We start from the raw sequence: 23,282 nt of genomic DNA, 5'->3' as shown, positions 1-23,282 counted from the left end.
CTCTGTATCAGCCAGTACAGCCCTCAAAGGAAAGTTTAAGTGTACACTTGGGCCTCATTGTACTACTTTCAATATACAGAGCCAGAGGTTTAAACAGCATCAACTCAAAAAGAGCTTAAGTGAACTGCAATATGCCTTTTACAACAGTACTGAACTTTACCCACTGCAGTTAAATTCTCATTACATGATTACAAAAATCCATTCTTTTCACTATAGGCCAGTGGCACACTGCACCACTGCTGGTAATGTACGAACAGTGTTGCACCAACTCCTCAGTCACTGGACACTCAGAAGCCAGCATGGATCAATTAGTAAACTAAAATTCCAAACTTCCGTTGGGTATTATACTTCACCTCAGCTGCTAGTTAGCAGCAATTTATAATGGTCTCCAGAAAAGAAACCAAAACATTAATCACTGTCCAGCTGAAGCTCTTCCTTGTTCCCTCAAATATTCTTTAACTTACCTTGGTGTAAATTTTGGTAATACAGGTTAGGTGAAAGTTCCTCAAAGGAATCACATGTAGTCCTATAAGGTTATCAAACCAGAACCCAAGAAGAGTCACTTAAGAAACTAAACCAAAGATTTCACAAAGATTTAATGTCTGGGGCCATAAAGTGAGATTGATAAACCTCCCCAGAAGTCTCAAACCACTGAGATCCAGATTCAGACCTATGTCAAATTGCTTTGCCAAACACTCATGCAATTCAATTTCATTTCTCACATCATTATAAGTCAGAAGGTTTTATTTTACCGATTACCCAATTCCTTGAACACATGACTGCCAAGCTACTGAAAAAATCTGGGAAAGTATCCCAACAAGAATGACAGATTACTATCTTATCTATAAAGAGTACAGTTTATCTTTCTCTTTCAAGAGAAGTTACAATATCAAAACAAAGAAAAATATTATTTTAGAACTGATTTATAAGTAAACTCAGCTTGTATCCCAGAAAATATCCACTCAAAATAACAATCTAATATTTTATTTTAAAGTATAACCATAACATATTCATTTAACTTGATTACAGGCTTTTAAAAAAAAAAAATCACACTAAGTATTCAGAACTGGTTGATTTTATCTATCATATAATAGCTGTTAGCTTGAGTAGAAAAAACACTGGAAGCATTTGCAGCATTCTCTTCCTGTATGCTTTTTCAGTCTAGTAAAAGAAAAGTAGCTACATAACACAAATAGGTACCAAGCATAAAGAGAATGATACTGCATTTCACCATGTTCTTGGAAGATCAATAGTGCTGATTAAGAAACTGCATTTCATGAAGAGAAATACAGGGAAGGAAACTGTTCATTTTTACAAGAACTTACAAAACCAAACAAATGTTTTAAGGAACTCATTGGAATAATGTAGCTTTAATATTCTGGCTAAATATCCTGCACAACATAGGCTGAAGTCTGAGTGGTAAAGATTGAGAAATCTTTGTGTCTTTCCCCCCCCCCCCATACAGAATGTTCCACATCCTTTTCCTGTTCTGTCAGATCAGGAAACGCAAATACTGATTTCACTGACAAGATCCTACCAAAATACAGCAGTGACAATTTTTAATTAACTATAAGGAGAAAGAAAACCATCAGATATTTTGATTTGGCTATACATTTATTCAAATTTAATGCTTAGTTTTTAAATTTAGTTTGAGTTCCAGACAAACAATTTGAGAGCTTCAAAAGCCACTCTCAAACAATTAGTTTTGTTTAGTCCTCCAAACGTTTTTTTCCATGTTTTCATGATCTCTCTGAAACTTTTTTCCGCAATCCCTGCAAAAGAGGTATGTATTTTAACATTTCCTATCTTAAATTCCACCAGCACACACACTGACAAATAGTCATTTTGCTGCTCCTACCCTCCACAACCCAGCATTTAATTGGTGCCTTACTTTGACTGCTTGCTCACTTGTTTTTAAGCATCTTATTGCTACCCAAGGAATAACCATTCATTTTGCAGCCCCTCTCCCTGCCAAAATCACCTTTAAATCTGCTATATGTCTACTATTTGCCAAATGCATTTTTGTCAGCATTGTGACAGTATTACAAAAATTAAGATGCTGGAGGATTTTGGAACTGTGTCTTGATTTTTATTTTTTGCATATGTGAAGTACATAGGAATGTTTGTATCCACATACAATGTATTAGTACCTACAGAGAACACTGCTGTCAAGCTCTAACTTTACTGCAAGGGTTTGCCAAATAGGTGTGAAATTGTATATGTTAAGGACATTTCAGATTTTTTCATAGGCATGAAATACATGTTTGCTTAGTTTATCTTTTTGCCTGGGATAAAGCTCCTTTGCCAGGTGGCTCAGAAAATCCAAGATCAGGTAAACAAACAAAGACACAGCAAGACAATACCCTATATTTCTTTTAGGAAGAAGGGGCCCATTTTAACGTACAATACATACCAAAAGCAAGACAGAAGGAAAACTCATCCTGAGAATCTGAAGATGATGAAGATCTGGTTGCCATTGTTTGCTTAATGCTTCTAGACAGATTCCGTTTTGTGTATTTTTTGTATTTTGTGTATTTGTGTAATTATTAAAAACAGCAAGCTTTAATTACATCTAGACAGAAATGGGCAATTCAACACCAGGAGAAGCAAACTATTTCATGGTTCATGTTACCTGGAGTAGTATTTTAGAGGTATTAGTACTGGAAGCATTTCTTTTAGGCAGAAATACCCTTCACACTACAGCGCACTGAAACAGTGTGGGACTTTCATTCTATAGTTAGGTCATGCAAACAGTTTAAATTTAGCATTCAGTACAATCATGTTACAAAGTTTTGGTATAGAATGAATAAACAAACCTGGATAAATACCAGGTTAGAAACTTTCCTTATGTTTATTATGTTTATTCTAAGGTTTGTTTTTTCGTTTGTGTTTGGGGGGGGTGGGTGTTAGTGTCATTTTTTTTTTAATAACCTTTCTCTGAAAAGTGATGAATTAGTATATCCGATATAGAGGTCTAACGGTACACCACCAAACTTTCTCAACAGTAACTTAAAGCTAATATCTTCACTCTCCACTCTTCTTGTTCTACAACACAGAAAATTACATCATTGCACAAACTGTACTTAAACAGAACCTATCAAGAAAAGCTCATCAAAGTTACTTAAAACCTTGTTAGGAGGTAGATGATCTGTTCAAAGATTTTTGCTATGAATACCGTATCAGTGTTCAGATTCACTGAATGAAGGAGTTATGTGCATTTTTCTTAACTCATATATCCTACGTAGACAAGTTTTATGTGACTACTGAAACATTTCAGATAGCCCACTTTCAATCAAAACATACTTTACACTTTATTTTACAAAAAAAAGGTCATAATAGCAGGAGAAAAAACAAGTTTAGTTACATGGGTCCTTAACACTTGAAAATATATTTCAGGTATATCACATGCATACTACAGTCATGTTCTGCAGAATTCAAGGGTAACTTCCAAAAACTGCACTGAGGCTGCATTGAACTGTATTAGTTCCCTGCAGAAAAGGAACAAACAAGGGAAGGGGGCCAAAACTGGAGGGAGTGGGCAAGAAATCCATATCCCAAAATAAAACCTAGGCAGGAATGGTAATTCACTGCAGCTTGTCCCTTTTACAATGACTTATAATCACGTAATCATTAGGTTGGAAAAGACCTTTAAGATCATTGAGTTCAACTGTGAACCTAACACTACCAAGCCCACCACTAAACCATGTCCCTAAGCACCAAATCTACATCTTTTAAATACCTCCAGGGATGGTAACTCCACCTCTTCCCTGGCAGCCTGTTTGCTTGACAAACCTTTCAGTGAAGAAATTTTTCCCAATGTGCAATCTACTACTTGATTAGTAGCTATCTTAAAATGCTTTGCTGTGACCTCAATACAGGTTATATAAAATGTTCTACTAGTCACAGTGCATGTATGACTTGTCTGTTTCCTAGGGAAGGCAGGAATACAACCTTAACAGACAATGGAAAGGAAGCAGCAACAAACTTTTTTACCTGACTCTACCAAGAGTGAAGAAAGGGTTTTAGTTATAAAACTATTCTAGAGAAATATAACCACAAGGAATACATTATAGGGCAAAAATTTATATACAAAGAAATGCAACAAACTACATGACGCTGAACAACAGCTGATAAAAGTAAAACCAGGTTCTGCCTGCTCCTTGCAACTGATATAAGTCTCTTTGTCTAAAGGACAAGGTCAAAAGAGGTGGTGAATAGCTTTCAAAGATTACACACTTTTATCAGGACATAAAAATCTGTAAGACAAATGTCAGTAGGTTAGACTAATAATCAAGGTTAAACAGTTTGGAGTGCCTGTGTGATGTATGAAGAAATATGGTTAGCTCACAGGAGTAAGAGGACCTTGTGAGACTCAAAGGGCCACGATCACAGGATTAACTCAAACCATAAATAATAAATCAAATGAATCACAGCATTGACTTAAGCTTTCCTCATTAAAAGGACTCTGCTACTTAACATACTGTAAGAGGAATCCCTGCCCCCTAAACTGATTTTCTCTTCTCTGTTCTTTCACCAGTGTCTCCCTAGTAGGCAAGCTGCCACAGACATGAAAATACCACAATCTTAGCAGAAGTTCCTCAAAGGAGCTACATCCTGGCCTGAGCTCACGCCTACAACTTGGGCTTGAAAGATTCACCTGATTAAAGCAGATAAGACTTCTCCTTGTTGGAAGACAAGAACAAAACCCCACAAATTCATCTCAAGACTACTGAGGTGTTCCAGCTTGAATAGAAGTGTAAGGCTATCCACCCTTTCGCATTGTTAGAAAAAGCCACTGCCTCACATCTCTGTCCGCACTTCTGTCACAAATTCTCCATCATTACGGTAGCTCCTCCTCAAATGTCATCCAATTAAGACAGCCTATGTCAGTATCTGAAACCCTTCACTGAACTAATATAAGTTTGTATAAAACTCCAGTTACGTTATTTTTGTGGCCATGAATTACAATATTCTAGTTATCAACTTACATGAAAAAAAACAAGAAATAGTCTAAAGAGATGGGATCAGAAGTGATGGAAATCAAGCCACTATCAAAACATGACCTAAATGAGCCTTATTACTCACAGAAGTTGTACTTCATTATATTATAGGTCCGGGCTTCTCAAGAAATGAAGAAACAGATAATGAAGCCTTTACAACTTCAGTAACATATGCCTGTAACAGGAAGCAAAAAGAGGAAAAAAAGGGCTTTGAATGTGCATGCATACACACAGAGGCAAATAAAATATTCCACTTTTTCTTCTGAAGTATGGAAGAGAAAAGATTTTTTAGGTTTTAATGTTGGGTGGTTTTTTGTTTAAAGTTCATGTGCATATGTGTTATATGAAATGCAGAGATGCATAAATACCAACTCAGCAAAAGTAGAGAGGAATAAATAAATAAAAAACAACTCAAATCAGTTAATAATTTTTTGAAATTGAAGATGCAGTATTAGCAAGACTGCTTGATTCCTGAAAGAGTTTCCACTCATCAGATTCCCAGCTGATTAGCACTCTGCAGCATGTTAATTTCCTTCAGCAGATGCTTCCCATGTTCGTTACCAAGAGTTGTTGCTGGAGTAGTGCTCTGGTTCCAAACCGGGCAAAGCAAAAGAGCTCTGCATACACTTTGGGAATAATGTGACAAATGAAAATGCTATCAGAACCTGCCTTTTTTTATATTCATCATACTGTATTTCTTTCCACCATCTATTTAAGAGACTACGCATACACTGTCAGACCATCTGTTGGCAAATAACCATAAATAATATTTGCCACTGTATCTCCCTTATCACTGCTCTTCCTATCAATAAAACTAAAATAACTCTGCCATTTTCTCATGAAACATTAAGACAGTCTTCTTTAGATCTCAGCCTGCTCAAAACATGAACACTGCATCCACATAAGCCTTCAAAACGTCACATAGCTAATAATCAACTTATTGTATCAGTGAAGAGCAGTTAACACCAACCACTCCTGAAGTTCTATTAAAATTTTAGAGCAAAGATGAGGAAGAAAACTGCATACTAAGCTATTTTATTAAACAGAAGCAAAAGTAGGGTGAACAAAACAGAAAAAAAAAAAATCAAACTTGAAGGGAAATGAGTGGTGCTAATAAAATTCTACATATTACCTCAGGCACATATCTTTTTAAACAAGAGAAAGGAAGGGAATCTGGTTGGGGGGAGATGACAAAATTGGGAGAGCAATTGTCATTATTCTAAGTCATTTTAGAAATTCAGAACACTTCATTATTTTGCCAGATTCTATTTCACGAAGCAGATTAAGGACTGTAGATGATTTGCACCCAGTGTTGCTGGCTGCTTCTTAAGTTTTAGGCAGTTTAGTTTTGGGAGCTTAAACAACCTGATCTTCTTATATTCAGTCACTTTGTCTTTCAGCATCTTTTCAGTCCAGGCTGTACAAGCTCCCTTCCTCCCGGACAGGAGGATGGATTTATCACCCAGAAAAGAAGAAGCTTATGTTCTCATTTAATCCTTATTCTGCTTGTACAAAATAAAACCATATTCTACGTAACAGTAACAGAAAACAGTCTACATAAGTTAAATTATGAAGAACAGATATTCCTCGTGCTAAACATACTGCTCCATGGGCCATTTTAAGAGTAAACTATTCCATGCATCACCTCATACAGGTAAAGAGCAAGAAGCAGCAGTGAAAGTTACTTTACATATAACAAAACCACCAGAAAAAAGGCAGGTTTTTTCCTACTATTAGGCTTGGTACAGCCACCAGTAATTATAAGTGAACTGTGGGTGTTGCAGTAAGCAGAGTTTCTCATGAACAGTCAGAGTCATTACATAGAGATGAAGAAGGAAAAAGGTAAATCACCCATTCAGACTAAATTGGACTCAGTGTCCCCAGGCAAAATGGTTTCAATAATAAATACCAAGAACTAACTGGTTCCTCCTTTTTTGAAAGCTTTTCAGTCTTTTATGAAAAGGCAAAAGTATTTTGAAAGAACTGAGATCACCTCGTTGATTTGGGAGTAAAGACATATCCCTAGCCTACAAACAACTTCAAATGCTGTCCTCCTGAGGACAAAGATGAACAGATACAGTACCAGACATGCCCTGCAACCTACTTGCATTTTCCACACACAAGGCTGTTTGCTGAGATCAAGCACTTGCACTGCACTAAGTCAAAATCTATCCCTGTGTTTAGGATTATGAGTCATGCTGTTGAAAAAGCTATCATACTATTTCATGGGGACAAGGTGACAGGTTTTTAGATAACTAAGACTGTGCACTAGAATAACATGAATCTCAAGAGTGAGCCTTCATTTAGTGTTCTATTCTTGCTGCAGTTATCAAGAGAGACTCATGTATCAAGACCTAATGCAAGAATTAAGAATTCATTCTCCCAAGTTTACTGACCACAGTGCCAGCAAAGAAAATAAGCAGTCAAAAGGTAAGACTGATACTATACCGTAACTGGAAAACATGGAACCTACACTCCCTAATGTTAACAGTGAGAAATGCCTCCACCCTGATTTCATTCCTCAAAACTGAGTGCCATTTATTTCCCCCTTAAGATATATTAAAATGCAAGTTTACCTTAAATAGTTGCTAAAACAAAACTGGAAGGAGACTGAAAACGGGCCCCCAAAATTCTTGTACAACATAGGTCCACACCTACGTGATCACATCAGGTCAGCCACTTGACGCACACAAAAAAAATCCCTACGATCAAATGCACAAGATGATGCTGATGCGTAAGAAATACCGAACTCGACAAAAAGAGCACGGTTATTTCCAACCTAAAGCTCAACGCACCTCTGGCGAAAAAGTAGCAGACATGGCAGACCAACGCACAGTTGGCAGAGAGATGCCAGTTTTCAGGAACCCTTCTCGCAAATTGGCTTCCTAGAGGTTTACAAAGTCTGAAGAGGAAGCAAAACTGGCATCGGGTGGAGCCGGGAGCTCGTAAATCAGATCGTAAGGAGCCGATTTCAAAAGACTTCACCCCCCGAGAGCCACCCTCCCATCCACGGCGCAGACTGCCGCCCGCGCTCCGCCAACCCTCCGCCAGCGCTGCCCCGGCCCCCGAGGCGCGCCCATCGCCCCTCGCAGGCCGCCCCCCCCGCTCCCCCCACCCAGGCAGCTCGGGGGCCCCGGCTCCGATCGGGAGGCGACAGCCGCCGCCCGCGGAGGCGCTCCCGCGGCGCCGGGCGCGGAAGGTCGTTACGCAAGGTGACGGGGGCGGCCGGGCCGCGGCAACGACGGGCCCCGCCGCACCGAAGCGACTGCCTGGGCGAGCCCCCTCCCTCCCATTCCGCACCGCACCCGCCGCCGGCCCCGCCTCGCGGCTCCCCCGCGCCGGGCCGCCCCCCTGAGGGCGCGATGTGCCCCCAGGGTGCGGCTCCCGCCCCACACGGCTGCAGCGGGAGAGCTGAGGAGACCGCTCTCCCTCACGGCCCGCGGAGCCGCAGCGGCCTGAGGGGGGCAACGGCGGCGCCCCCCCCCCACCTCAGCGGGGCTGGGCGCGGCCCCAGTCTCCCTGCGACCCGCACCCCGGCGCCGCCTCACCTCCTCCGGCGCCGCCTGTGCGCAGCCCCCCGCACCGGGAGGAGCGCATCGCCCATGGTCCTCGGCGGAGGCCGGCGCGGGCTGAGGGTCGGCCGCCGCGCCCGCCGTGGGGGCCGGGCCACCTGGAGGCGGGCGGGCGCAAGGGAGCGTCTGCAAACTGCCAGCCGCCAACGAGGGCGGGCGCGCGCGGCGCGGCTCAGCACAGCACGGCACGGCAGCGCCCGCCCGTGTGCAGGCGGCACGGCCGGCGGCCGCGGGCGGGGCGGGGAGCGCGCTAACGGCCTGCCCGGCCGGAAGCGCCTGTGACAGGCCGAGGCAGAGCGAGGGAGCGTGTGCAAAGTGCCGGCCCGGCTGCGGAGCGCGCGCGCGGCGCCCGCAGGGGCGGGAAGCGGGCGGGGGGGGCGCGAGGTGCGGTGCGGCGCGGCGCTGAGGGGGCCGAGCGGCCGCGGCCGCGAGGAGAAAGCGCCCGCGAGCGGGCACGGCCACCGGTGCGCAGCCGCCGCACACGCTGTGGTAAGTGTGCGAGGGCGGCTCCGGCGGGAAACGCCCACGAGCCAGCCGGTGAGGCGACGCCTCGGCGCCCCTCGGCCCGGTGCGCCTGAGGGGCGACGGCGGCGTCTCCCGCCGCACCCCCGACCTAGCCTTCCTTTGAGGCGGCCTTTTTCCCCTCACACCTGTCTGTGGCCCTGCCGGCGAGCGGCCGGTGGCCCCGCGGGGTGGCGGGTGGTGCTCAGGCCTAGCGGAGCCTGCCGAGGGGCTGGCGGGGAGGCTCGGCCCGGCGAGCTGCCGGTGCCGCCTCACGGTGCAGGGCGGCCTGGCAGCCAGAGGGGCCAGGAGAGCAGGGGCGGACAGACGTGGCTGGCTGACCCTACGCCTCGAAACAGCTGCCCAGGAGCCCTCTCCTGCCTTCCCTGCCCTGGGCTTGTCCACTAAAATCTTCACAGCCTACAAATGCCTAAGGTTAGGCGTGGATCTTGTCTTTGGTAGCAGTTGCGGTTTTGGCTGCACTAAGTGGATGAATTACATCAGCTAACATTTTTCTAGGCTTTAGACACAGGTATTTGTGCCAGGAGTTGCAGGGTATTCATCTACTATTAGGTTGTCTTTAAAACACGCTCTACAAGCTACTGAGCTTCAGTGCTTGGGAGCCATTACAGCAAAGGAAGATAATGTATTTTTTTAAGGAGAAGATGACTATATTTTGTAGTGGTGAAACGCGTCTATTTAGCACAGCTTCTGGAGAATGGTATGTTTTCTCAAGCCTGCGTACACAGGCTTGGGGGGAGCTAATAGGAGATGGGTGACATCTGGTGGCCAGTCTTAGCTCTGGTCTTGAAAGGTAAGAGGTTCCTTTCATAAGGAGTAAATCAAGATCAAAGTAAAAAAATGTGTTTCTGGTTACCTCTACAACCTAATATAAGTTAAAGGAAGAATAGGTATAGCTTGTAATAAGCTGCAAAACTCAGATCAATATCTGTTACAATATTCTTCACATGCCATGAATCATCAGAAAATGGTTACACAAAAATACCCCCAACAAAACAAAGTCAAATAAATAGGTATGTGTTTGGTGACAGTTCACAAAAATCTCTGCTAGTGTTCAGTGCTATTAATTTTGGGTTTCTCCATACAGGACATAAAATTGTGCTGCTCACAGTGCACACTGAAGGACACTTGTTTGTACCCACAAGCATCTGCAATTATGCTGTGCAATTTGGAGTTTAGCTTTTCACCCAGTGTTATGCTGTGTTCCTGCTTGGAAATGTTTAACGGGCATTTAATGAGAGGTTAGGGATTTGAAAACTTTACTAGTTGTTGAATGATCAAAGCCTTGGACCTCTGTCTGTGTAAGATGGGTAACTTTTAAAAAGATCTGCTATGATTTGTAGAACAGGCTCTTGTCACAGAGAAACAAAGCAGGTGAAGTAACAGCACCTACAGCACTTTCATTCTTTTCCATTTATTATGCTTTTAATTTAGGTAGCTTATATTCAAGAGCTGACCTAATGCACTGCAGTCACTTTTGAGTTTGATATGTTCTCTTACTGAAATATTACATATCAGAAAATAACAAGTGGTCTAGCAGAGCTCTTTCTGAAGGGAACAGTAGACCTTTTTAGCTAACAGTTTTCAAACTGAAGCATACCAACCAGGTCCTCCATTCAGGAATAGGAAGTTACACTACATATTTTACAGTACGTATATCTGACATAGCTAAATGAAAGAATATGGTAGATATGAGCAAACTACATGCATTGATTAAGGAAACAAGAATTCTGTGGGGGAGTGGCCTCCCCTCCCAAGGAGTGTTCCCTGGGGAAAGGTTGGGTTCTTGGAGCACAGGGAACAACAGACTGAAAGAAAAAAGAACATCAACCCCTGCGGCATTACAATGTTAGAAGAATATGAGATCAGCCAGGCACTTAAATGTTTATTCCTCATTGTAGTGTGTAACAAATAGGCCACAAATTACTCCGATTTAGAGTGCTCAGGCCTGTCCCATATTCAGCATGAAGTTCACAGAGTTAAAGCTTCACCCATCTGCTTGCTCATTCTGTGCCTATAGGAATAGTGCGGGTGGAGGAGGCTGATTAGGACCATTAAGGCCTGTTAATGCAATTAGGGCCCTGATGCTGGCATCTCATCTTGCCCGTTTGCATCTCGGAGTCACACACTCTCCAGCTTCAGGACTCTGTGTACTGATCCCATCAGCCTTGGGTACAGGTAGGAAAGGTGTGGTAGTGCTACCTGCAATTTAGCACCACGTGTATCGCTGCGTTGCTCACAAACACATCCCTTGAGCCAACGTTCAGTAATTAAAGATGATAAGTTGGTGGGTCTGTTGGATGTGTGAAAACACATGAACATTGTATAAGTCTGGGATTGAGGGTCTTGGCTATACTTGTTAATAGAGAACTTGTGGTTTACTCTGAAGTCTGTCCTATTAATGAGGAAAAGAGTTACGTTCAATATAACACCTATTGATACTGTTTCCTGCTTGATTTTGTATCTGGAAGGTGCAGGTATAGCCCTGCCCTGAGCGGGTAACAAAAACTCCCTTGTGATTTTGTGCCAGTCACAGCTTTGGATTAGTAGAGACTAGGTTAAAAAGTCATATCTATACTAACTTCTGCTTGCTTACTGTAACATAAAAGGACAGAAGTAATCCTTAGAAGACACTGTTAGGGAATGCTTATTTTGTAAGACCAATCATCCATTTGCATTTCTCTATACTGAGTTTTGGAGAATTCTGATTATGGACCGGCAGTGGATGATAACCTAAAATGTAAATGCACAGAGGTCACCAGTGCGAACTCTAGAATTGCTTAATGTCACCTTTAAAGTAGTGAACTTGTTGAATTTTCCACCTCTTGTTTGTTCAAAGAAAAAAGTACTGTCACATGGAGAAATGTGTCTAGAACATAGAAGAATTCTGTGATTATTCACAAACAGTACCTGCATAAAGTTTTCTTTAGGGAGGTATGTGTAAACTGTCTTCCCCTTTGACTTGCAATGCTGTATAACAAAATTACAGCACACACATAAAAAAAAATAGTTTGCCTTTCCTAATAGCAAAATATGTTATTAAGAAATATATTTTATTAGAGAATATAGGAAATATTTTTAATATAGAAATATCTTTTTTTTTTTTTTCTGAGGTGGACTGCATGTGGCATTCCTGCCTTTGTTTCAGTTGATAGCCCTTTCTTGTCTCAGGTAGATAGACACAGTGTTATATCACGCTATACTTATTGGGTAACCACAGCAATAAAGCTCTTAAAATAGCAACTAGAGTGCATCTGCATTATATTCTGCATCTCCTTCAAAGCCCTGTTGCTTGGTCTCTGGAAGGTCTCCATCCCTCTGTGCAGGTTTTCTTACCTTCTTTTATAAACACCCGTATGCTCTTCTGAATAAAGGGTTAGTTGTTAGCTTTGCAGATACTAAGTGGACTGTTTGGTGGTATTATTAATGTCGAACACAACTTCGATAAAATGAAGAAGGGGAAGAGGAAAAAGAAGAAGGAAAAACTGAAATTTAAACCAGAGGTAAGATAAAGAAGACCTTCATGAAAAATATCTTTGTCTCTTCATCGCCAAACACAATAACTGTGTCTTGAGGCTTCCAACATAAGCTTTCTGCTTGATGTCTCCCTCAGATTTATTGATACAAATGAATTTACTGCGAAATGATAACCGACTCCAGCCTCTGTGCTGGAGATCTGAGAACTTAATGTGTTCTTGTTCAAGAATGTATCTTGCTTTTTTGTTTGATTGCTCTGATTTCGCAAGCCCTCATCTATGTGTTTTGAACTACAGTACAATATTCTGAAGAGCTGTTGTATTCAACCCTAATAATATACTGATCACAAAGTGAAATCTTGAAGGGTCACCTTTTCCCTCTCTTTTGCTTGTTATTCACAATTTGAAGTTGCTGTAGGATAACCTTGGTTTAACTCTTAAGTATCAGAAGGGTAGGAAATAGAAAATGTTCCTTTCCTTTCCCCATATTCAGATAACACCCCCCCTGTTTTTTAACATGGGTAAGACTTTGTGGTTAGGCTTTAACAGAATCCTTTCCACCAAGTTTTTGTGGATATGAAAAAGTCAGATTTTTAAAAGGTATTATAAACTCTGCCCAGTATAAAAGAGCAAACCCATAAATTATTAGACTCTTGCCTTTGAAGGTTTTATTCTGTTCACTATACATAAATGTAACAACTGGGCTATAAAATTTTCCATCACCAGAAAACATTGATCTATATTCCAACAGATCTTCGCATTACCGCAGATATTGTAAACATAAATTGTACAAACATTTCCATTGACTTTGCACTGAGTTATCAAACAGGAAATAAACCCTTGTTTTTAGGTACCTAACCAGACATTTCTAATAAGTATTTAATGTCTGCAATAAGTGTACTAAGGAGTTCCCCATCTGCAGGGGATTTATTTGAGATTTCTTTTCAGATATCACAGTAGCATTTTAGTGCTAAGTAGCATGTAATTGTAAAATTTCATAGGCACAGTAGAGCTAATTCTCCATTGTCTTTTTCCCTTTGTAGTAATTAGTGAGAACAGTCATATTTTACATCCACCTTGCACAGGTTTGAATGACTGCTCAAGGTGCAAGAGATACTCTGTGTTCTCATTTGAGTGCAAACTGAAATTGCATCATGATTTATTTTAGAGATTTCATTGGACCTGAGGGAATTAAAGACTTTCCTGAGGAAACAAGTCACCGGCCACTCATGGAGATTGCCAAAGAGACTGTGTGGCAGATAAATGACTAATGTATAAAAGGAGAAAAGCTAAGAAAGAACAAAGGCAGTAAGGACACAGTAGAAAATCTAGTTGGGTTATTTGTATTGGTCTACAGTATTGAAGCAGTAATTTTGTACATTTCCCCTCCAATGTAATCTTTATGGAGCTATTGTCTCAAACTGAATAATCAATAGAAGAGTTTTTAGATTGCATCAATAAAAATAACAGTACCAAGGCTTGATGGTACCTGTCCAAGAGTTTTGAAGGAACTTGGGTAGGAAATTTCTGAGTGGTGGTCTCTGCTACATTGTCTAGTCAACATCTTTTCATAATTATCAGAAGCACCCAAATTTAAGAGAGGTCTGTAGTGGTAACTGAAAGTTAGAAATGGGTGGCTTAGCCTGACTTCTGCCACGATGAATCAGCAGGAAATATACTTAGGATTTACCTAGATAGCATATGTGTAACAGGTTAATATCTGTGTGTGATCCTCTTCTATAGAGGTAAACAATAAGCTTACAGGTTGGTTAGTTACTTGAAGGAGTTAGTAGCCATCTCTCTGATCTGGATAGTAGTCCCTATTCCGGAGATCCATAAGTTTTCTCACAAAATTTTGAGCCAAACATTTGCTGTCATTGAAGAAATGAGATCATCATGGAATGTGTTCTAAGATGCTTAAAAGATAGGATTAGAAAAAGAAAACATAAATAGAAATATGGATATGGGATCATTTGTTGCTGTGGAGGGAGTTTATCTTTGGAATCTCTCAGGACCTTGTTTTGCAACATTGCTTTTCAGCATGTTTATAAATGGTCTAGAAAGGGCAGGAATATTGAGGTGACAATTGCAGGTGATATAAAATTGCTAGGGATTATAAAATATAAATCTGATTGCAAAATGTTGCAGAAGGATGCTGTGACACCATGTAACAGGAAAATAAAACAGCAGATATAATTTAGTGTTGATATTACTTCACATGATAAATGCAAAATTACATTAAAATATGAAAAGTGACTGCTTATATAACTAAATGGACTTTTGATATTACTAACCAGGAATGAGATTGTGAAATTACTTTGAAGAGTCTCTGAAAATATCAACTCAGCTTTTAATAATGATCAAAAAACCAGGATGCTGGGAGTTAAGAAAGGATTTGTGAACAAAACAAAACATCCTTATGTCTGTATAGATCCATGGTACACTCAGATTTGAATCTGGCAGTTCTCTTTCCCTACTTCAAAAAAGATATACTAAAGCAAAAAGGATAAGAGTGATCAGAGACTTTGAATTGCATCATATGAGAAGAAAAGAAGCTGACTAGAAATTAGAGAAGAGGAGAACTTGGGAAAAAGGTGATAAAAGATTGACTATAAAGATAAAAGATTTTGAAATCACAAATCGCACAAGGATGAATTGTTCAGTGTTTGTCAAAGCCAAAAAAACTGTGGCACCCAATGAAATTTTGTATAGTGGATTTCAAACAAATACTTGTCCAGGCAGAATCTAAGTTGTGGAATCTTCAGGGTTTTCTGGACACCAAAAATATAAATGGATTTTAAAAAAAAAAAAGAGTTAGCATAGTTCAAGGATAAGAGATCCTTTAATGGCTGTTAAACTTTAAAGAAGCCTTTAAATTGCTGGCTGTTAGGAAGCTGGGGAAATATTCCCTGGGAGGCATCATTCTGTGTTTGCCCTGTTTCTTACAATGCTCACTAACATGTGTCCTCATGTTCTTTCTTTGAGATACTGAGCAGCTGGTCCCTCATCTGACTCAATGCAGCTGTTATTATGTCCTTATTCCTTCCTTTTATTTGCTTACTCATCTGGGGATGTGCTTCTTTTCTAAGGCCTGACTCCTCTCCCTCACTTCAACAGGAGTGATATGAACAGGATATAATGCCTTTCCTTTATGGTGAAATTCAACCTCTTCAAGGCACCTCAAATTCAACAAGGCCTAACAACCTGTAGACTCAATTCTTCTTTCTGGCTTTTGCAGGTTCTCATGCAGTTCCTGGTGTATTTTGAACAGTGAACTGGAATGACTTCAAAACAACAGTTTAAAAAAATATTCTGGAAATGTTACTCTGCCGTAAGTTCATCTCCCAGATGAACTATATTTCTATATCTATATATCCTCTTTACCCCCAATAGCCCCAGTCATTTGCTGCTGTTGTATTGCTTCTCACAGAACTGTGTCTCATGAACAAAATCTGGAAAATCTTGGTAGTGAAGAGTCAAATTCTTGATTTTTAACTAATGCTTACCATTAGTGTTATAGTGTGTTTGAGGCCACTGTAACAGAACTGTGCATTTGGGATGCAGAGTATCTAGTTGGATCTTTTCCACATTATCAGTAGTGTAACAAAGGACTCCATGTCAATGCCAAAATGAAATCATGAAGTTAATTCCTTTTCAGCCTTAATTTAGTTAAATGTATCTGTATTTCTGATGTTCTTTGGTACCCAAAACAAATACTAGGAGCCAAATAATCCTTACTTTTTAATCTGGTTTTACAGTTTGAGCTAGGGTATCAATTGTGATTTCAGTATCAGGCCTACAGCTTAAAGCAATGACATATCTAGAAAATACCCTATTTTCTATAAATCTGCAGAGCATTTTACAGACTTCACAGTCTGGATAGTACTGTTGTACATACTGGTAATTGGTCCTAAGTGACCCTTAATTGTTGTTTTTTCTTCAAGGTATTTTATTAACTTGTTCATTTGAAACTCAAAAGGATATACAGACTCAGAAATGTACCTTGTCAAGTTTATTCCATTAATGCTAAGCGCAGTTATCACACAAGGGTGAAGAACACACATCATGTAGGATTGCACTGAAATTGGCATCTTTTCTGTCTCAAGTAGCCAGGTGACATTTCACTTATGGGAACTGTTAAACCAAGGTGTTAAAAACAGATTTAATTTACTTTGTATCTACTTAAAAAGAGAGCTGTTGTCACTATTTTGCCAATTAAAGTTTGAAAGTGGGAGGCATTTGATTTATAGAAGACAGTAAACTGCAAACTGCTTTATAAAGCTAAAAAGGACTGATTATAAAACTTCGCAAAAAGGAAACTGTTTTCAGCAATTTATTAACTGTGACAGAAGAGTCTCTTGCTTCAACAGGAGGTAGGTGAAGCTTCTGTTATTATTAGAAACAAACCGGAATTCTGAGATTTAGATCATTAGCTTTGAACACTCCTTACCTCTCAGACCCTCAAATGGAGGAAATTTTATGTAGGGTACTGATTCAATGTAGTGTGCCCCCCATGTCTGAAGTCCTGAAATATTTTCCAGCACCGAGAAATTATTTACATTAGGTCTTGTCTGTTATTTTTGATATGGGCAATAAAGACAGGGTTGTTGACTGTAGAATTAGCACATATGAGAGCATACCTGTAGGTTTTCTGCTGGTTGAGCAGATTTAATAGGTCCCCTTTGATCTAATTAAAAAATTTAAAAGATTGAAAGACCTGTGGTCAGTGAATTCCAGGCTAATGTGTATTTATATTGTTATTCTGTGTCATTAATAAAGAAGAAAATCAGCTTGGCTAAGGCCTGGACAATACTGAGCATGTGTTTGCATTGTTTGATGGTAAATGAAAGTTATAGTGGAATTTTAGTTGCTAAATAATAACTGAATTTTGTAGGTTACCCTAAATGATGTCTCCTTAAAAGTGATTTAAAGTACTATCTGGAAAATTTTAATCTGGATTTGGTAAGAACCTTTTAGGTGCTTGCAGTTGTCTAGAACTGCTGACGTTTTGCAGTCTGTAGTCCCACCAAATTTGTACAACAAAGACTACATCTGCTATCTTTCAAGCACTGCAGAAGTCTCAAAGGAATGCTCATCCATCTGGATTTTCAGTGACCTCTAAGTCTTCTCATCTTTTTACTGGATGTGTCAGGAAATAGAGTGTCTGTGAATAGGATTCCTATTGCAAAAAGAGGAAAAGCACCTTTAGTTTTTGATTTTTTGACTTTGGTGCTTGACTATGCAAAGTTTACCCTGAAGTCAGTATTCACTTAACATATTTAGAATTGACAAAATATGGAGTTCCTAAATTGACACTCACAAGAATTTTTCAAGTTAAATGCCTTCATTACTTACTAGAATTATTACACTTTCTCTGTCATACTACTGCCTTTCATCTTTTATCTTCTCCTCCCAAATCTTTTGTTATTTTATTGTATTTTTACTCCATTCAGCTGAAGATCTTTTAATGAAGGAGTGTTTGGGTTTTGCAGATATATAATACAATGGGCTTTATGGAAATGGGCTACACTGACTGGAAAATATCTTCAACTTACCAGACAGACTGCTTTCTCTGAGATACTTTCCTTGAACAGGGACATGTTATGCATAAAAAAAAGGTCTTTGAAGGGGAATTCTTATGAGAAAGGAATTCTTAAAATAGTAAGCTACATAATGGTAATTGCAGTCACTGGCCATGCACCGAGTCATTTGACTGTATGCATATGCCAACCTACAATACTGGAGGAAAAGACATAAAAGAAGCATTTACATGTGCTATGAGAGAAGTCTTGCACTGGGAAGTCAGAAAGTGTAGGCTTCCTAAAGGGAGAATATTTCATTTGTCAGACAAGCCATTTAAATGGGAAGTAGTCTAACTGGAACATGGGAAAGTTTTTCCTTATTCAGAAGTGTAGTCATTTAAAAAAAAAAACAAAACAAAAACCAAACAACAAAAAACCCAACAAAAATAAAACCACCTAAACCTCCAAATATGAAAAAATAACAATACGGCTTTGTAATTTCCCCAGGTCTGCTCTCTGGCAGTGTTTAGACATTGTGAGGCACAGCGGAAAAGTCAAAGCTGGGTCAGTTACGTTTGCTTTCTGCTGCTGTAAAATTAAAATTGTTCAGGATCACAAAAGAGAGTGAATGGCATATCTCTCTTATTAAATAAGAAGTATTAACAGAAAAGGTCTCAGGAGGGATTGTCAATCAACACACATGAATTCAAGGAGGTTTTGATTTAAGTAATGAATACTGATTTCTTCTTCCAAAAACTAGACTTAATATGAAAAACTATTTCTAAAGAAGAAAACAATTATTCTTTTCTTTGTCTTTACCCTCTAACTTTATTAAGTAATTTCCTTCTGTGTGCTGTCTTCTGCCATAACTTCTGCTGTTACTGGGATCTGCCACATTTGGAACAAGTTCTATATTGTAGATGGCCAATAAAACCAGTCATCAGTGGAAGACTCTACAGTGAAGCTTAAGGAAATCACTTTCTAACATATTAAGATCCCAGGCTATTCAAGATTTTGTAAACGTGACAAAAACAAACTTGAACTGCAGCCAGAAAGGAATTTGGACTAAATGTGGAACATGATGCAATGAACTTACAGCAGCTTGTCCAGTTTAATCAAGGTTATTTCTACATGAAAAGTCTGCTAGAAAATGAGCAGATACCTTTTCTTCTGGAATTCAGGTATTCTGTGGATTGTCCAAACACTCAAATAAGCCTGCATCTTTTTCTTTCTCCTTGCTTTTTGCTATTGTTATTAAAAAAGTAGCAACTTCACACACTCTGTATTCAAGAGGACAGTCTCCAAATCCAGCTCTCATGTCTCTTCAGTCTTTAACCCATATCAGTCCCTGTGGATAGGAAGCATTTAGACGTACTTGGTTATCCCTGGAGATACATCCCAATGTTAAGCAGATGCAGTCAAGCTTTTGAATTTCCTAGTACAACTGAGAGCCTGGAATTTTAATGTATTCCTTATTAGGTCCCTGGCTTCAAATGACTTTCCTCCCTGTTTGCCTTAGACATTCTAGAATAAATTTCTTATAGGCAATTGTATCTCCATAGATATATATGCTTAACAAGCATGAGATACAAGGAAAGACTGAGTAGCTTCATCTAAATGTGATGAACTGTATATTGACCAGACTTACAGCTGAGATGCTATTTCAGCATCAAACTTATGAGTATCTTTTGTTATTGTTAGAGAAGGATCATTGGACAAAAGCTTTTAATACAGACTTCATCAGCCCAGATTGGAGAGGTGTGACTGAGAGTTTCAGGTTATAACCCATTGACCCTTAGCAGTCTCACAACTGCACGTGGTAGAGGCCCTGGAGGGAATCATTTAGATTTTAGCAAGTGCGAAAATGTGTCTGTCTAGGCGTGGCAGTGGGTTATCATTAATTTACTGTGTGTAATCATGTGATACATTTTTAGGTTACCTATGTAGTTTAGGAGAGTAGCAGGTGATTTAGGATATGTCTGCAGTGTAAGTAAATCTGGCTAAATAATATACAAGTTAGTGGTTTGAAAACTTGGTTTTTCAGTCATTATGAGCTCATGTTATTGACAAGTGACAAAGGCAAATATTCAGTCAGGAGAGCCAGTGTTTAAAGAAATGTCATCTTTTTATGTGTATTACAGGGAGGTAGATCAATGAGAGAAAGAATGGAAAGAAGGTATTTTTCATGTGCTGGCTAATTTACTGTTACTCATTGCCTAAAAATACTGCAGGTCGAGTTACATCAGTCTGTCATATCAGACAGATGAAATGTTTACTTTAGTAAATCTATTCTTGCCCTTGCCTGCTGAAGCTGGGATTGAAAATCAAGGGTGGTACCAATAGTGTAGTAATTAGCAGACCCATCCTATCAGCTCAGATAGGTATAACTGCAGATGATTGTGGCAGACATAAAGCCAGGTTCAAACTGCTCTTCCTTCAGAAAGAACTTGTAAAGTGACCACAGTTCTAGCCCATGACACTCTGTGGAAGAGGGAGAAGATGTCAGATTTTGGATAAAAATAAGGATTCCAAAGAATGGAAATACGACTACCCATTAATAGAAAAGAAATCTGAACTCACAGTCATCTGACATGTCAATGATTTTTGTCAGAGCTAGAGAGAGTTCAGATGGTTTGCTGATCTTTGTGGGACATTCTGCATAATCTGCTTTAAATTATGGAAAATAATTACAAGGTAGACTCAAAATCACATAAACTGAATTATTCCAGGCTCAGCAGATTGTTGAGCAGTAGGTCCAGAAATGCTAGAATCACAGGATAATGGGATTACAGGCTTAATTTCAGTAAAACATCACTGCTGTTCTTGGACAGTCCTTCTCAGGGAAGCTGACGTGCAAAATACCACCAGGAAAGATGAATAAAAGCAGTATTTTTATAGCAGCGATTGTTGCCATTAAAGGCTAGTATTCAGAATTTACTGTATGAAAGCTGGTGCACCCAGATCATGGACTCCATGGCTGTTTCAAATGGCTCTTAACATTTGCTTTATCTTCCTCATTAGTTACGTGTAAATCTGAAATCATTGGATAGCTTGCACATAAAACTTAAAGTTAAAGCCACAGAATCCAGCTTTTTCTCTGTGTTTTAGTCTTCATTTTGAAAAACAGTTTTACTGCTAACCTTACTTTTTAGTCTTGTTCTTTTTTGGCCAAATTAGATTTTGAGCCTATTAGCTGCGACAGTGTCCTGTTGAGTATCAATCATAAGGGAAGTCTGTCATGCACAGCATAGGAAACTGGGTGTAAGCTGATTGTCAAAGTGGAAAAGAAATGTTGCCCTTATGGGTACCGTTGCATAATTGCTTGTCGCATTATGAGGATTTGCACCTTCCTCTGAGATATAGTAAAGATAGACTACCAGGCTTGATGGACCAGGAGTCTGATCTGCCGTGACAACTCTTTATGTTCTGATATATGTGACCTGTCAGCGTCTATACTGAAAAGATAAAAAATGAAGCTATTGGTGAGTGAAGACTAAAGCATGTGGAAAGAGATTTCTAAAGGAACAGTTTTCAGTTGTCAGAATGCAGTGAACCACTGTTGTGGAAATGAAGCGATACATGGCAGCAATCTACGTAGAACAGTTTACCATAGGCACTGGAGTTCAGTTATTTATTTACTTAGTTATATGAGAAAGCACTGCTGTATGAAATATAGATAAGGCAGCTCTTTTAGGGAGACATAACTTAAACTGGGAAACAGTTTGGGGTGGGAGTAATTCACAGATTAGCTGCAGTTATGCAACTGGTAAAAATTTCTCAATACTTCATAGAAAAATATTTTGAATCCAGAAAAATTGATTGGCAGGTTCTTAATAATGCATTTCCTGAGGCAAATGCATGTAGATATGTATGGAAGTTGGTTATGTAGGTGGTGTCTGGTGGACACAGCTGTTTTTCTTTATTTGAGAACTGTTAAGGGTCTTTGTAATTTGAATGTAATTGCGTAAATGTATGCGTAGGTGACTTGTCTATTTGAAGAGCTCAGCTCTGTGAGATGCTGAGTGCTCTAAGGTCCTATCAGCTCTTAGAACAGAGTTCTACAAGGGATCTAGTATTAACAGAAGAAAAGGCATCACTGTTGTAGCTGGTTTTACTTTTGAAGTAAGATTTTTGTTATCAACAGAACAAAATAAATCCAGCATCAGATACCACATTCCTTAAGGACTGGCAGCTCCTGCTAGCTACATTATTTGAGGAGGAATAAAGAAAACAGAAATAAATGCCTGAAAAACATTGCAAATACAAACACTGATGAATAGTGAATCTTATTTAGGGCATTGCTTTGCTACCCACTTTTCAGAGACCAAAGAGGTTCTAATTTGCCTCAGGAGGTTTGCATCAGATCCCTCTTGTTTGATGTGACAGTCTGTTATTTCCTTTTGCATTGTAGTTGCCTCAGTAAAACAGTTCATGCTATGTCCTGTCACGTTGTCCAACCGTGACTTCAGAGACTTCATAAATGCAACATCACGTTGTCCAACCGTGACTTCAGAGACTTCATAAATGCAACATGCAACTACCTGCTCTGGAAAGACTACGTACTGAAAATACTGCTTAAGAGGCGGATTTGATTTTAAATTGTTCTAGCAGATCTTTGGCTTGATTAAGAAAAAAATCCAATAGCTCTCTTCTGTCATAGACAATATTATCATGTTCCTTACAGGCAAGTACATTTAAAATGATAGTAAATGAAGCAGTTTTGCATTTAATTTAGAGTGAATAGGTTTACACATTATAAATTATTTAGGTACAGGAATAATATATAGCAGGTGCTATCAAGGAATCTGATCTGATTGCTTTTATTCTTTCTTGAGTTTTTCCACCATTTAAATTAAGAAAAAAATCTTTTCATGTATTGTTAGATCTTTTTTATTATTCATAGTAATTTTTATCACTTCACAAAGATACAGTTAAACTGCTGTTACAGAAGTAAATGTGCATAGTGTTATTGCCTGGATTTGGCATAACAAGATTAACTGTCTGGGGCTGAATACTGATGTACCTTGGATTTTAGAATAACACTTTAGAAGAATTCAACACTTAATTCTTCCACAGAAAGAATATGTATGTGACCTTTGTCAGTTTGGCCCTAGCTGGCAAAATATTAAACATTTATGCAATGAGAAACTAACGTTTATACACTTGAAGGTACATGAAGATGTTAATTGC

General features: G+C 39.5%; 1 protein-coding gene across 2 annotated transcripts in view; it reads right to left on the bottom strand.

Annotated features, from left to right (window-relative positions):
- Nucleotides 1-8,779, bottom strand: part of MGAT5 (alpha-1,6-mannosylglycoprotein 6-beta-N-acetylglucosaminyltransferase) — a 133,141-nt gene extending 124,362 nt beyond the window's left edge. For both annotated transcript variants that reach the window (XM_055811899.1, XM_055811900.1), the window contains exon 1: nt 8,549-8,779. The gene's annotated coding sequence lies outside the window, so the exon portion shown is untranslated. The remainder of the gene's footprint in view (nt 1-8,548) is intronic.
- Between the last annotated feature and the right edge of the window lie 14,503 nt (nt 8,780-23,282).

Source organism: Falco peregrinus, chromosome 8 (genome assembly GCF_023634155.1).
Source record: "Falco peregrinus isolate bFalPer1 chromosome 8, bFalPer1.pri, whole genome shotgun sequence".
NCBI classification, from domain to species: domain Eukaryota; kingdom Metazoa; phylum Chordata; class Aves; order Falconiformes; family Falconidae; genus Falco; species Falco peregrinus.
Note: the sequence above shows the minus strand (reverse complement) of the source record. Positions and strands in the feature narration are given on the sequence as shown.